This window comes from Hyla sarda, chromosome 11 (assembly GCF_029499605.1).
Source record: "Hyla sarda isolate aHylSar1 chromosome 11, aHylSar1.hap1, whole genome shotgun sequence".
Lineage (NCBI taxonomy): Eukaryota > Metazoa > Chordata > Amphibia > Anura > Hylidae > Hyla > Hyla sarda.
Window position 1 is genome coordinate 80,417,906 of NC_079199.1, and position 13,851 is coordinate 80,431,756.

The 13,851-nt window shown below is 45.0% G+C and overlaps 1 protein-coding gene and 1 long non-coding RNA gene across 2 annotated transcripts in view; both read left to right on the forward strand.

The window, feature by feature from the left end:
• The window catches only part of LOC130295703 (uncharacterized), a 452,773-nt gene that overhangs the window by 386,605 nt on the left and 52,317 nt on the right, over positions 1-13,851 (forward strand). The window lies entirely within an intron of this gene.
• Positions 5,415-13,851, forward strand: part of LOC130295706 (uncharacterized) — a 38,284-nt gene continuing 29,847 nt past the window's right edge. Inside the window, exon 1 of the long non-coding RNA XR_008848962.1 lies at positions 5,415-8,406. This is a non-coding gene — a long non-coding RNA (uncharacterized LOC130295706). The remainder of the gene's footprint in view (positions 8,407-13,851) is intronic.

Consider the following 13,851-nt stretch of genomic DNA (forward strand, 5'->3'; position numbering starts at 1 on the left):
AGGCAAATTCGATTCGGTATCCGTTGGACACCACGTCCCTGACCCAAGAGTCCTGAATGTGTGTGGTCCAGATGTCTCGAAGAAGTAAGAGACGACCTTACACCGGAGAAAAAAATCTGCGGGTGGGGGCATCACTTCATGCGGAAGTGGGTTTGCGGTTGCCCTATTTGGCCACAAAACGTCCGGAACGGTTGGTGTCTGATTTCCAAGACGGGCGCGCCCGGAACGAGGGAGCCGTCTTGTTCCGCGAAGGCGCCTGCCCAGACCCCTTATTGGGGCCAAAAGTCCGGCATTAACCCTCTAGACACCGCAATCAAAGTTGATTGCGGCATCTAAAATGAAATTGAAAGCATCCTGGCAGCTCAGCGGAGCTGATCGGGACTATTGCGATGAAATCGCGATGTCTCAATCAGCTAAATGGACAGTGGAGGGTCCTTACCTGCCTCCTCGCTGGACGATCGGTCCTCTGTTGCTCCCAGCCGTCCATGCAGGCTGAAGCAGTAGAGCACTGATAACACTGATAGATGCTATGCTATTGCATTGCATTGAACAGTGTATGCAATCAAAAGATTGCATGGTATAGCCCCCTATGGGGCTTAAAAAAAAGTTAATATATGTGAATAAGCCCCTCCCCTAATATGAGCCCTCATGTAGCCCTGTGTGTATGTAGCCCCTATGGGGGCTATAACATTGCAACAAAAAAAAAAGTGGATAAAGATGATTTAACCCTTTCCCTAATAAAATCATCCCCCTTTACCCATAAAAAAAAAAAACTGTGTAACTAAAAATATTTATGGAATAAAAACTGATGGAATAAAGACTTTCTGCACGGATACACAGGTGAGTGCGGTTCCTCTCTCTGCATATTACAGTAGCGCTTTGTGCTCTTCTACCTGCACTACCAGTTTTAGCAGCCTCTTTAACCTCACGCCAATCAAACTGTGTGTGCTACCAGTGCAATCTACGCACTACACCCTTGCAGTGCCGGACACGACAGTCTGTATCTCCTACGAACACAATAATAGAAAGGTATGTAAAGATGGGCATCATTTTAATTGTATTGACCCAAAGAATGAAGAAACTTAATTTTTACTGTAAAGTGTACAATGTGAAAACGAAACCCTCCAAAATTAGCAAAATTGTGTTTTTTATTAAAATTTCCTCACTAAAAAACTGTATTTTTGGGTTCATCGTACATTTTATGGTAAAATGAGAGGAGCTTTTATAAGTACAATTGGTCACGCAGAAAAACAAGCCCTCATATGGGACTGTGGATGGAAATATAAAAGAGTTATGGATTTTAGAAGGCGAGGAGGAAAAAAATGAAAATGCAAAAACAAAATTAGCATTGTTCTTAAGGTCAAACTGGACTTGGTCCTTAAAAGGGGTTAAACATACTAATTTTGGTGCATGTAATTATAATTTTTTTTAAGGGTGTCTTTTTTACCGAAAGGTGCACTGCGTAGAAACGAAAGCCTTAAAAAGTTGCTAAATGGTCTTTTTTTTAATTTTTTATTTCACCCCACAAATAAGTTTTTTTTTTGTTTTGCCGCAGATTATGTTACAAAATAAGTGATGTCATTATAAAGTAAACTTATTGGCGCAAATAAAAAGCCCTCATATGGGTCTGTAGGTGCAAAATTGAACGCGTTATGATTTTTAGAAGGGGAGGAGGAAAGAATGAAAATTGCCCTTAAGAGTTCTTAACCCCTTAAGGACATAGGGCGTATCCATACGCCCCCGTTTCCAAGTGCTTAAGGACCGAGGGATGGATACGCCCTGAGCATTTCCGGCCCCCTCCCCAGAGGGGAGCCGGGGCCGGATGCCTGCTGAAATCGTTCAGAAGGCATCCCGGCATATCGCCCAGGGGGGTCATTATGTCCCCCCATGTCGGCGATTGCCGCAGATCGCTGGAAAATTCAGTCCAGCGATCTGCGGCGGATTCCGGGTCAATGGGGTCTCCAGTGACCCGATGACCCGGAATTACTGGCTGATCAGCCAGAGCCAGCAGGGGTGAGGTGGCACTGGTGCGGGTGCGGGCAGAAGACCCCGGGTGCTGGGGACCCCGATCCCCGGCGTCCCTGTTGGGATCGGGGCCCCAGGAGCGACAGCGGCGGCGGGACTGACCTGTTCCCTGAGCAGCAGCAGGAGGTGAGTGACAGCCTCCTGCTGTTGCTTAGCAACAGATCCCAGCATGCAAAAAGGGCATGCTGGGAGCTGTAGTTATGCAACAGCAGGAGGCAGACCACCACAACTCCCAGCATGCCCTTATGGGCATGCTGGGACTTGTAGTTTTGCAACAGCTGGAGGCACATTCTTTCTATGGAAAAGTGTACCTTCAGCTGTTGTGTAACTACAACTCCCAGCTTGCACAATCAGCTAAAGTGCATGCTGGGAGTTGTAGTGGTGCATCTGGTGGTTGCATAACTACAACTCCCAGCATGCCCGTTGGCTGTCGTGACTGCTGAGAGTTGTAGTTTTGCAACAGCTGAAGGCACACTGAGTTAAGTAGCAAACCAGTGTGTCTCCAGCTGTTGCATAACTACAATCCCCAGCATCCCCAGCCAATGTAGTATGCCTCCGGCTGTTGCATAACTACAAGACCCAGCATGCCCTTCCGCTGTCCGTACATGCTGGGGGTTGTAGCTTTTGCAACAGCTGAAGGCACACTGGTTGCAAAACACTGAGTTTGTTACCAAACTCGGTGTTTCACAACCTGTGTGTCTCCAGCTGTTGCAAAACTACAACTCCCAGCATGCACTGATAGACCGTACATGCTGGGAGTTGTAGTTTTGCAACAGCTGGATGTTTCCCCCCCCCCCCAATGTGAATGTACAGGGTACACTCACATGGGCGGAGGATTACAGTAAGTATCCGGCTGCAAGTTTGGGCTGCGGCAAATTTTCTGCCGCTGCTCAAACTGCCAGCGAGAAACTACTGTGAACCCCCCGCCCGTGTGACTGTACCCTAAAAACACTACACTACCACAAAATAAAATAAAAAGTAAAAAACACTACATATACACATACCCCTACACAGCCCCCCTCCCCAATAAAGATGAAAAACGTCTGGTACGTCACTGTTTCCAAAACTGAGCCTCCAGCTGTTGCAAAACTACAACTCCCAGCATGCACTGCTAGACCGTACATGCTGGGAGTTGTAATTTTGCAACAGCTGGATGTTCCCCCCCCAATGTGAATGTACAGGGTACACTCACATGGGCGGAGGATTACAGTAAGTATCCGGCTGCAAGTTTAAGCTGCGGCAAATTTTCTGCTGCAGCTCAAGCTGCCAGCGAGAAACTACTGTGAACCCCCGCCCGTGCGATTGTACCCTAAAAACATTACACTAACACAAAATAAAATAAAAAGTAAAAAACACTACATATACACATACCCCTACACAGCCCCCCTCCCCAATAAAAATGACAAACGTCTGGTACGCCACTGTTTCCAGAACGGAGCCTCCAGCTGTTGCAAAACAACTACTCCCAGTATTGCCAGATAGCTCACTGACTGTCTAGGCATGCTGGGAGTTTTACAACAGCTGGAGGCCCCCTGTTTGGGAATCACTGGCGTAGAATACCCCTATGTCCACCCCTATGCAAGTCCCTAATTAAGGCCTCAAATGCGCATGGCGCTCCCACTTTGGAGCCCTGTCGTATTTCAAGGCAACAGTTTAGGGCCACATATGGGGTATCGCCGTACTCGGGAGAAATTGGGCTTCAAATTTTGGGGGGTATTTTCTGCTATTACCCTTTTTAAAAATGTAAAATTTTTGGGAAAACAAGCATTTTAGGTTAAAAATATTTTTTTTTTTTTACATATACAAAAGTCATGAAACACCTGTGGGGTATAAAGGTTCACTTAACCCCTTATTACGTTCCCCGAGGGGTTTAGTTTCCAAAATGGTATGCCATGTGTTTTTTTTTTTTTGCTGTCCTGGCACCATAGGGGCTTCCTAAATGCGGCATGCCCCCAGAGCAAAATTTGCTTTCAAAAAGCCAAATGTGACTCCTTCTCTTCTGAGACCTGTAGTGCGCCAGCAGAGCACTTTTCACCCCCATATGGGGTGTTTTCTGAATCGGGAGAAATTGGGCTTCAAATTTTGGGGGGTGTTTTCTGCTATTACCCTTTTTAAAAATGTAAAAATTTTGGGAAACCAAGCATTTTAGGTAAAAAAATAAATAAAAATTTCACATATGCAAAAGTCGTGAAACACCTGTAGGGTATTAAGGTTCACATTACCCCTTGTTACGTTCCCCAAGGGGTCTAGTTTCCAAAATGGTATGCCATGTGTTTTTTTTTGCTGTTCTGGCACCATAGGGGCTTCCTAAATGCGGCATGCCCCCAGAGCAAAATTTGCTTTCAAAAAGCCAAATGTGACTCCTTCTCTTCTGAGACCTGTAGTGCGCCAGCAGAGCAATTTTCACCCCCATATGGGGTGTTTTCTGAATCGGGAGAAATTGGGCTTCAAATTTTGGGGGGTATTTTCTGCTATTACCCTTTTTAAAAACATTAAATTTTTGGGAAACCCAGCATTTTAGGTAAAAATGTTTAAATTTTTTTTACATATGCAAAAGTCGTGAATCACCTGTAGGGTATTAAGGTTCACTTTACCCCTTGTTACGTTCCCTGAGGGGTCTAGTTTCCAAAATGGTATGCCAAGTTTTTTTTTTGTGCTGTCCTGGCACCATAGGGGCTTCCTAAAGGTGACATGCCCCCCCAAAACCATTTGTCGCTCCTTCCCTTCTGAGCCCTCTACTGCGCCCACTGAACAATTAACATAGACATATGAGGTATGTGCTCACTCGAGAGAAATTGGGTTTCAAATACAAGTAAAAATTTTCTCCTTTTTATCCCTTGCAAAAATTCAAAAATTGGGTCTACAAGAACATGCGAATGTAAAAAATGAAGATTTTGAATTTTCTCCTTCACTTTGCTGCTATTCCTGTGAAACACCTAAAGGGTTAATACACTTACTGAATGTCATTTTGAATACTTTGGGGGGTGTAGTTTTTATAATGGGGTCTTTTATGGGGTATTTCTAATATGAAGACCCTTCAAATCCACTTCAAACCTGAACTGGTCCCTGAAAAATAGCGAGTTTGAAAATTTTGTGAAAAATTTCAAAATTGCTGCTGAACTTTGAAGCCCTCTGGTGTCTTCCAAAAGTAAAAACTCATAAATGTTATGATGCAAACATAAAGTGGACATATTGTATATGTGAACCCAAAAATTTTTTATTTTGAATATCCATTTTCCTTACAAGCAGAGAGCTTCAAAGTTAGAAAAATGCAAAATTTTCATTTTTTTCATCAAATTTTGGGATTTTTCACCAAGAAAGGATGCAAGTTACCATAAAATTTTACCACTAAGTTAAAGTAGAATATGTCACGAAAAAACAATCTCGGAATCAGAATGATAACTAAAAGCATTCCAGAGTTATTAATGTTTATAGTGACAGTGGTCAGAATTGCAAAAAATGCTCTGGTCCTTAAGGTGAAAAAGGGCTCGGTCCTTAAGGGGTTAAGGTTTCAAATTATGTGGTATCACTGTGTGCGTAAATGTCTGAACTATTAAAATATGACATTAAGAAAACCGTAAGGTCAGTGTCATTGAATGTGTCATTATTAGAAACAGAAGCCCCCAAAATTTACAAAATAGAATTTATTTGCCCCACAAATATTTATTTTTTTGTTTCATAGTAGATTTTGTGATAACATTTGTGATGTTATTACAAAGTACAGTTAGTGAAGCCAAAAAAGGAGCCTTTTATGAGTTTGTAGGTGTAAAATGTAAAAGGCTATTACAAAGCAAAGAGGAAAAAAATCAAAAATCCCAATGTCCTTAAGGGGGGTTACATTTTATTTTAATAGTTTGGACATTTCCACACGCGGCAATACCAAATATTTTTGTTAATCTAATTTTTTTCACTTGTAAAATGGAAAAGAGGGTTATTTATTATTTCATTGGGGTGGAAGCTTTTTTACTTATATAAACATTTTTTTTTTCCTCTTAACTCCATTGGAGAATATTTATAGCAGTCATTAGATTATGCATAGGCATAGCAGTGATAAGTAATATCGGAGATCTGCTTCTTTGGTCTGCCAGAAAAAGATTGCCAAAGTGGGCCAGGAGCAGGTGAGAGGAGATTTGGCTGCCATCTTGACTCATTATACCCCAGAGATTGTGCAGTGGGTGGTCTGATGGTGATATGGTGGCCTCATATTCTCTGTTATGCTTCAGAAGCCGTGATCAGTATTGATCATGGCATCTGAAGGGTTAATATAGGGTATCAGCATGATGGCTGATGTCTGCCATTAGCCGCAGCTCTATAAAGTAAACAGCTACTGCGCTCGATTCATAATCCAGTAGAGACTCAGGACATACATGTACGTCCTGGTGCGCCAAGTACCATGCAGCCAGAGTGTACAGTAACGTCCACTGTTCTCTAGGACCTGTGGCCTCCCCAGACATTGTGACTTTTTAATATCCCTTAAAATCTTAGGGCGCCCTAAATCTACCGGTGTTCTTAGTTAAAAAAAATTCTTCCTCCCCCATTCTCGAGATATGAAGGTTTTTGGATCCTCTCTGACTGACAGTGAATCTGTCAGATGAGCATACCCTTCATTACAATACTGTGTTCTGATGCTGCAGTGAGGGGCTGTGATTTACATAGGGGGTGAGCTGGAGCTGATTGTGTGATTTCAGAGTAGGATGTTGTCAGATCTCTTACAGCACCCTGCAAGTGTAAGGGATGACTACTTGAATGTACACAACATGGGCTCTAAACTGCCAAGACCAAAGAATGATTTGTAGTGTAAGGGTCCTGGCACTGTGGAGTCCACGGTTTGTACATTCCAGTGCAGAGCTATTGCTCCTGTTCTGTACACCTGCCAGGACCTGCAGCCTACAATACAAGTCTTTTAGTGCACAGGACTGGGAGCCGGGATCTGGTGCTGCACTCGCTCCTTCTTGGGGAGCTGAAACAACATGGTGGAGCACAACGGATCACAAATCCCCCCTTACCCCATCCTGCAATCACCCTGCTGTGATGCTATCTAGTCCCCCACTACTTTACCTACTTCCTACTTAAGGGAAACACTCTTCCCCCTAGTGTCGAGGCTCAGACAATCAGATTCAAGAAGAGCTTGTCTCAGAATTAGGTAGATAGAGCTGATGGAGACCAGATGACAGGGAGTCAGGTACATAAATATATGAGGAAGAGAGCGCATGCTCTTGAAACGCGTATGACAAGGGAGGGTGTCGGTTTTACCGTGGAAAGTTTGTTTGTCGGATTCGGACCAAAATAAAGCTGCAACTTTTTATCCAAGTGCTGGATCAGTTTCTACTTTCTTCGTTTACATAAATATATGTTTTGTTTTACTTTCATGTCACCCCTAACAATATATAAAGTTTTTTTAGCATCTGGATAACCCCTTAAAGGGGTATTCCGGGATTTTTTTTTTATTTGACTATGCTACAGGGGCTGTAAAGTTAGTGTAGTTCATAATATATAGGTTTTCTTATTTGATTTATTTTTAAACAGCATACAAAATGACTGTTGTCTCAGATTTTTCCCAGGTTGCAATCACTAGTCAGCTGATGACAGGGAGCCTGTCTGCTTCAATGGCTTGAGCAATCGCTTGGTGGGAGTGAGCTCAATCTGCAACTAATGCAACAGCTGTAGGCACCCTGATTGAAAACACAGGTCTTTTGAATGGATGCAGCTCATTTATGTTTTAATGGGTCGGGTGGCTGATGTGTGGGAGGGAGGAAAATGGAATTATAGGATTTGTAGGCAAAGAAGAAAACTCAAACAGGAAATACCAGTTCACAAAAAGCTAGCCACAGTGTTATGGTAATCTCACAACATAGCCATTTAGCCCCAAGACAAGCGCAGATCCTTCCTAAGCATGTCCATTACTGTCTGGCAGGTACGTACTAAAATCACCTTATGGTGGATAACCCCTTTAATTCTTTTAGAATGCTGTGCATTTTCATTTCTTGTGCTTCTCCTTTTATTTTCTATATTAAATCTCCATATTCTGAGCCCTATAACCATACCTCCCAACCATCCCAGATCCGGAAGGACATTCCCGCTATTGGCCCCCACATGTCCCGCATTTAACTGTAAATGCCTCTTAATGAGGCGTCTGTAGTTAAATGCGGTGCTCGGTGGAAGGTTTGACAGAGCCATTGGCTCCTCACCCTGTCAATCACTCTTGTGCTCGCTGGCTCAAGTTAGCCAGAGAACACAAGAGGCCAGGCTGAGCTCTTCCTGCTTCTGCGAACGAGTGACTTCATCAGATGCCGGAGCACAGAGGAAGAGAAAGGAAGAGCCCATGCTAAGGAAGCCCCCGCCGCCGGAGCCGCTGGGAAGAGGGTAAAAGAGCCGCAGAAGGTAAGCATCCAGGAGGGGGAGGGGAAGGGCACTGCTACTGACTACCATGTGGGGGAAACTGTCTGGTACCATGAATGGCTTCCAGAGAAATGTGTTTCCCAACCAGGGTGCCTCCAGCTGTGCAAAACTACAACTCCCAGCATGCCCAGACAGCCAAAGGCTGTCCATGCATGCTGGGAGTTGTAGTTTTGCAACAGCTGGAGGCACCCTGGTTGGGAAACACTGATCTAGGAGCACAAAGTCTGAGCTAAACTTTCAGGCCATAATATTGGTCAATGTATAGAATATTTCTTCGAAGCTAGATGGCTAAAGCTGATGAATAAGGGGAAAGAATTCTGCATCTTTATGCCACAATCTCATCATGTCATACTGAGGAGCGCCTAAGGTCCTGGCAAATGCCCACCTACAGCTCCATGCATATGTTGAGGCCAGTTGGTGCAACACCTGATGGTAGTGGTGTAAGTGCAATCTTTAAAAGTTATCCTCTATATATAGGGTAGGAGACAGGGCTGCCATCAGAGATTTCTGGCCCCCTTACACAGGTAAAGGCCGGGGTTCGCTTCAACCTAGTGGCCTGTCCCTGAGTCTGCCCCCAGGGCCCCCCCCCCCCCCCCAATTGATTTTTCTAATTATGCATTTTTAATTAGATTACAGCAGAGGGTAGTGCAGTAAAACACTGTGCTGCAAAGTATGTAACTGCGCCACACTCTGCTATAATCAAATATACCCTATTCTGAATACTGTAAAACTGCCCTAAAAATTTGTGAATATTCCCACATACTGGGGGAGATTTATGAAAACCTGTGAGAGGAAAAGTGGAGAAGTTGTCCATAGCAACCAATCAGGTGGCTTTTTTAACCTGTTGGGGACCACGGGCGTATGGGTACGCCCTTGAGTCCTGGTACTTAATCTGTTGGGGACGAAGGGCGTATGCATACGCCCTTGCGTCCTGTTACTTAAGGACAAAGGGTGTATGCATACGCCCTTGCGTCCTGGTACTTAAGGACAAAGGGCGTATCTATACGCCTGTGGGAATTTTGGTCCCTGCTGTGCGCCGGGTGGGGACCGGACCGGGGTGACTGCTGATATCAATCAACAGGCACCCCGTGCAAATGCCCAGGGGGGTCATTAGACCCCCCCCCATGTCGGCAATCGGCGCAAATCACAAGTGAATTCACACTTGCGATTTGCGCCGATTCCGGGTCATACAGGTCTATGGTGACTAAGACACCTGCGATCCCCATGAAGTGATAGGAGTGAGGTGGCAGGGGTGCCACCCCTCCTATCCCTGCTATTGGTGGTCACCAATATTGGTGGCGACCACCAATAGCAGATCGGGGGCGGGGGGGTTAACTTTCGTTTTCCCCGTCCTGCCCACCCACAATAAGCGGCGCAGAACGGAGAAACCGGCGGGGACCGGCGCCGAAGATCCACTTACCGATCCGGAGGCTGCGTGCGACGGTGATCGGCGATGTCGTGCGGCAGAAGAGGACGGCTCCCTGGATCCTACGGAAGCCGGTAAGTTGCCTAGCAACATCTGGAGGGCTACAGTCTGAGACCATTATACAGTGGTCTCTAACCTGTAGCCCTCCAGATGTTGCAAAACTACAACTCCCAGCATGCCCAGACAGCTGTTTGGGCATGCTGGAATATCTAGTTTTGCAACAGCTGGAGGACTGAAGTTTGAGACCATTATACAGTGGTCTCTAAACTGTATCCCTCCAGATCTTGCAAAACTACAACTCCTAGCATTCCCAAACAGCTGTTTGCTGTCTGGGCATGCTGGGATTTGTAGTTTTGCAACATCTGGAGGGTCACAGTTTGGAGCTCACTGTGCAGTGTTCTATAAACTGTAGCACTCCAGATGTTGCAAAACTGCAAATCCCAGCATGCCCAAACAGCAAACAGCTGTCTCAGCATGCCGGAAGTTGTAGTTAAGTACCTCCAGCTGTTGCATAACTACATCTCCCAGCATGCTCTTCGGTGATCAGTACATGCTGGGGAGTTGTAGTTTTGCAACAGCTGGAGGCACACTGGTTGGAAAATCCTGAGTTAGGTAACAAAACCTAACTGAAGGTTTTCCAATCAGTGTGCCTCCAGCTGTTAAAAAAATACAACTCCCAGCATGCACGGTCTGTCAGTACATGCTGGGAGATGTAGTTTAGAAACAGCTGAAGGTTTGCCCCCCCCCCCCCCCCCCCATGTGAACGTACAGGGTACATGGGCAGGTTTACAGTAAGTTTCCTGCTTCAAGTTTGGGCTGCGGCAAATTTTTCGCCGCAGCGCAAACTCCTAGCGGGAACTCACAGTAACACGCCAGTGCGAATGTACCCTAAAAACACTACACTATACTACCACATAATAAAGGGTAAAACACTACATATACACCCCCTTACACTGCCCCCCCCCCCCCCCCCAATAAAAATGTAAAACGTATTGTACGGCAGTGTTTCCAAAACGGAGTCTCCAGCTGTTGCAAAACAACAACTCCCAGCATTTCTGGACAGCCACTGACTGTCCAGGCATGCTGGGAGTTTAGCAACAGCTAGAGGCACCCTGTTTGGGAATCACTGGCGTAGAATACCCCTATGTCCACCCCTATGCAATCCCTAATTTAGTACTCAAATGCGCATGGCGCTCTCTCATTTTGGAGCCCTGTCGTATTTCAAGGAAACAGTTTAGTGCCACATATGGGGTATTTCCGTACTCGGGAGAAATTGCACTACTAATTTTGGGGGGCTTTTTCTCCTTTTACCCCTTATGAAAAGGAAAAGTTGGGGGTTACACCAGCCTGTTAGTGTAAAAAAAATAAGAAAATTTACACTAACATGCTGGTGTTGCCCCATACTTTTTATTTTCACAAGCAGTAAAAGGAAAAAAAGACCCCAAAATTTGTAACGCAATTTCTCCTGAGTACGGAAATACCTCATATGTGGGGCGTAAAGTGCTCTGCGGGTGCACGACAAGGCTCAGGATTGAGAGCGCACTATGTACATTTGAGGCCTAAATTGGTGATTTGCACAGGGGTGGCTGATTTTACAGCTGTTCTGACATAAACGCAAAAAAATTAATACCAACATGTGACCCCATTTTGGAAACTACACTCCTCACGGAACGTGACAAGGGGTATAGTGAGCCTTAACACCCCACAGGTGTTTGCCAAATATTCCTGAAAATTGGATGGGAAAAAGGGAAAAAAAAAAATTTTCACTAAAATGCTGGTGTTACCTTAAATTTTTCATGTTCACAAGAGAAAATAGGAAAAAAGCCCCCCAAAATTTGTAACCCCATTTCTTCTGAGTAAGAAAATACCCCATAGGTGGATGTAAAGTGCTCTGCGGGCAAACTACAATGCTCAGAAGAGAAGGAGCACCATTGGGATTTTGAAGAGAAAATTTGTCTGGAATTGAAGGCAACGTGTTTACAAAGCCCCCATAGTGCCAGGACAATGGACCCCCCCACATGTGACCCCATTTTGGAAACTAAACCCCTCACGTAATGTATTAAGGGGTGCAGTGAGCATTTACGCCCCACAGGTGTCTGACAGATTTTTGGAACAGTGGTCTGTGAAAATGAAAAATGTTATTTTTCATTTGCACAGCCCACTGTTCCAAAGATCTGTCAAACGCCAGTGGGGTGTAAATACTCACTGCACCCCTTATTAAATTCTGTGAGGGGTGTAGTTTCCAAAATGGGGTCACATGTGGGGGGGTCCACCGTTCTGGCACCACGGGGGGCTTTGTAAACGCACACGGCCCCTGACTACCATTCCAAACGAATTCTCTTTCCAAAAGCTCAATGGCGCTCCTTCTCTTCTGAGCATTGTAGTTCGCCAGCAGAGCATTTTACGTCCTAACGTAGGGTATTTCCATACTCAGAAGAGATGGGGTTACAAATTTTGGGGGGCATTTTCTCCCATTACCCTTTGTAAAAATGGTAAATTTGGGGAAAAAACTGCACTTTAGTGAAAAAAAATTTTTTTTTTCATTTACACATCCGATTTTAACGAAAAGTCGTCAAACACCTGTGGGATGTTAAGGCTAACTGGACCCCTTGTTACGTGCCTTGAGGGGTAAAGTTTCCAAAATGGTATGCCATGTGGGGTTTTCTGCTGTTCTGGCACCATAGGGGCTTTCTAAATATGACATGCCCCCAAAAACCATTTCAGCAAAATTCACTTTCTAAAATCCCATTGTCGCTCCTTCCCTTCTGAGCCCTCTACTGCGCCTGCCGAACACTTGACATACACATATGAGGTATTTCCTTACCCGAGAGAAATTGGGTTACAAATTTTGTGGGGCTTTTTCTCCTATTACCACTTGTAAAAATTCAAAAACTGAGTCTACAAGAACATGCGACTGAAAAAAATGAAGATTTTGAATTTTCTCCTACACTTTGCTGCTATTCCTGTGAAACACCTAAAGGGTTAACACACTTACTGAATGTCATTTTGGAAACGTTGAGGGGTGCAGTTTTTATAATTGGGTCATTTATGGGGTATTTCTAATATGAAGGCCCTTCAAATCCACTTCAAAACTGAACTGGTCCCTAAATTCGGATTTTGAAAATTTTGCGAAAAATTGGAAAATTGCTGCTGAACTTTGAAGCCCTCTGATGTCTTCCAACAGTAAAAACATGTCAACTTTATGATGAAAATATAAAGTAGACATATTGTATATGCGAATCAATATATAATGTATTTGGAATGTCTATTTTCCTTACAAGCAGAGAGCTTCAAAGTTAGAAAAATGCAAAATGTTCAAATTTTTCATCAAATTTTCAAATTTTTCACCAAGAAATGATGCAAGTATCGACGAAAATTTACCACTACCATGAAGTAGAATATGTCACGTAAAAACAAATTTATAAGTAAAAGCATCCCAGAGTTATTAATGCTTAAAGTGACAGTGGTCAGGGGGGGGTTAAGGACCAAGGGCGTACCTGTACGCCTGTGAGAATTTCGACCCCTGCCTCTAGCCAGACGGGGATCGGAACGGGATGCCTGCTGAAATCATTCAGCAGGCATCCTGTGCAAATGCCTGGGGGGTCCTTAGACCCCCCATGTCGGCTATCGCCGCAAATCGCCAATCAATTCAGATCGTCGATTTGCGGCGATTCCGGGCTGATCGGGTCTTTGATGACCCAAAAGCCCGGAAAATAGGGATGATCGGAGCTGTCAGAGACAGCCCCGATCATCCTAAAGGATAGGAGCGAGGTGGCAGGGGTGCCACCTCCTCCTATCCCCTGCGATTGGCCGGTCAGGACTGACCGGCGAATCGCAGGGGCGGGGGTGAAAGTTAATTCCCCCCGCTCTGCCCGCCCCTGGATGTCGGGGCAGAGCGGGGAAAGATGGCGGCAAAGTGCGGGGGCAGTGGATGCAGCGGGGAATGCCGGCGCCGGTTACCTGGGTTCACGCGGGGGCCAGGGACGATGGACCAGTGGTTG